The sequence below is a fragment of the Anopheles gambiae genome (assembly GCF_943734735.2).
Source record: "Anopheles gambiae chromosome X unlocalized genomic scaffold, idAnoGambNW_F1_1 X_unloc_2, whole genome shotgun sequence".
In the NCBI taxonomy this organism is placed as follows: domain Eukaryota; kingdom Metazoa; phylum Arthropoda; class Insecta; order Diptera; family Culicidae; genus Anopheles; species Anopheles gambiae.
The window spans coordinates 477,501-480,000 of NW_026902626.1; the positions used below are offsets into that span (position 1 = coordinate 477,501).

At 47.6% G+C, this 2,500-nt stretch overlaps 1 pseudogene; it reads right to left on the reverse strand.

The window, feature by feature from the left end:
* Positions 1 to 2,500, reverse strand: part of LOC133394543 (large subunit ribosomal RNA) — a 9,167-nt pseudogene that overhangs the window by 1,824 nt on the left and 4,843 nt on the right.

Below are 2,500 nucleotides of genomic sequence, written 5' to 3' on the forward strand. Positions count from 1 at the left end.
ACGTGTCTTCGATGTTGTTGTCGAATCATAATCGTCCGTACAGCTTGATGAACCATGCTCCAGTTATATCTGTTAGCAGACATAACTTCGATGATGTTCTCCGGCGTTAACTCCTCGTCGACTTGATGCTGAAGTCTGATGATCAGTTCACGATGACGTACACAATGGAATATCGTGTGTTCGGCGTCCTCAGGTTCCTCGCACGCATCGCATAACGGCGAACCCGTTAACTGCATCCGATGAAGCTGGTAGGCGTAGAAGCCATGGCTGGAAAGAAACTGAGAAAGAAAGAAATCTACACCACCAAATCTTCTACTTATCCATCTGTTGACGTCGGGTATGAGACGGTATGTCCACCGACCGTGAACACTCTCGTCCCATTCTCGTTGCCATCGTTCCATAGTTGTGACACGTTCCATGTTACGTGCAACCGATCCGGCGATGTTCTCTGCTCGTCTCCGATGAAAAGTCCTGGAGTCCTCGTCCAGGAGGAGATGCAGCGGGATCATTCCCGCAAGCACGCAGACTGCATCGTGAGAAGTTGTCCTGAAAGAAGAGATAACTCGCTGGACTACTGGCCGGTAAAACCGACGTAGCCATTGTCTACGGTTAGCAAATCTAAGGGTATGACACCAAATGGGCGAGGCATACCGGACCTTCGCCACAACAGTAAGAGCAATTACTCGCCTAACATTACTACTTGGACCTGCCTTATTAGGCATCATCCTTACCAAGGTGGTCCATAGCTTCGTCGCTCTCTCCACCGCATACCTGATGTGTGAAGTGTACTCGAGGCGGTCATCTAAGACCATCCCCAAATACTTTAAGCTGCGCGACGAATGTACTACGTGATCACCTACCCTGATAGCCCCATGCTGTATCCTCTGATGGGAACTGACCATAATGAACTCGGTCTTGGTCGGGGCTATCTTTAATCCGTTGTCGGTCATCCATCTGTCGATGATGCGAATCTGGCTGGAAACGAGAATTTCAATATCATCAACACAATTACCTTCCACCAACAGTACTATATCGTCTGCATAGCCGATAATCCGTGCACCCTCCACCATTGCAACTCGTAGGACTCCGTCGTACATGAGGTTCCATAACGTTGGGCCAAGTACCGAGCCTTGAGGTACACCCGATGTGACTGCAATCTCTGCCGGTCCATCTGTGGTATCATACATCAGCACACGATTCCTAAAATAATCACCAATGATATCATAAAGATATTTAGGAGTGTTAATTCTCTGTAAAGCATTTGCAATCGCCAACCATGAAGCACTGTTAAAAGCATTAGTAACATCTAATGTAACAACTGCACAATACCGTCCACTGTATCTGTTTCTACTTCTAGCTACCGAAACAATGTCCACTACCCGTTGAATCGCATCAACTGTTGATCGACGACTTCTGAAACCAAATTGGTCGTCAGACAGTCCGTTGACCTCCTCGATGTGTGCATTTAACCGTTGCACTATGATGCGTTCTAAACCTTTACCTGCCCCGTCTAGTAGACAAATGGGGCGAACTGAACCCGGTTCCCCTGGTGGTTTGTTCGGCTTCGGTATTAACACCAACCTCTGCCTTTTCCACTCATCGGGGAACTTCGCGTTCTCTAAACAGCCTTGGTAAACCCTGCAAAATGCATCGGTTGCAGTCGACATACCAACTTTCAGCGCCTCATTCGGGATACCATCTGGTCCCGGCGCCTTCTTGTTGGGTAGTCTCCTGGCAACCGCAAGAATCTCATCATTAGTAATTCTTTCAAACTCTCGTGGCTGATCGATACGATATTCAGGCCACACCGTGTTTGGGTGAGTAGGAAAAAGCTCGCTCACCACTTCCCTAAACTCGTCCAATGTCATGGTTCGGGGTCCAATCGAACCCTCGGCCACTTTCTTGAACGTATGATATACAATACCAAATGATGCGTTGTTCGCTGTTCCCAGGAACTCTTTCCACTTCCTCTGTCGGGTATGCTTGATCAATCGCTTGAGGGCATTCCTTGCCACCTTGAACTCGTCCCTAAAAGAAGAATAGAGATCAGTATCTTTGCGCTAATCGATCGCGGTGTTTGCACTCTTTGCGAAGTGCCTCAATCTCGAGCGTCCACCAAAATGCACTCTTGTTAGGAGTGTACCTCTTACGCTTAGTCATCGTCGCATTACACGCCGTGACAAGTATACGCATTAAGTCTTCGCTTGTTGTGACCTCGGTCTCAAAAGCGGCTTGCATCATAACTTCAAATATATCTTTGCTAAAATACTTGATGCTCCATCCCGTTATGGGTCGGGACAAGTTACGCACGCTTTGCGTCTCAAGATCTATTCGTATTGCACGATGATCAGAGTTCATATAGCTAGATAACACCTCCCACTTAAATGATCTTGCAACTGTTCTGCTCGCAAAAGTAAGATCAACTACTGACGTACGCCCTGGTCCAACATAAGTTGGGGTGCTGCCGTCGTTCAATAAAATTGCGTCAATCTGCGCAAAG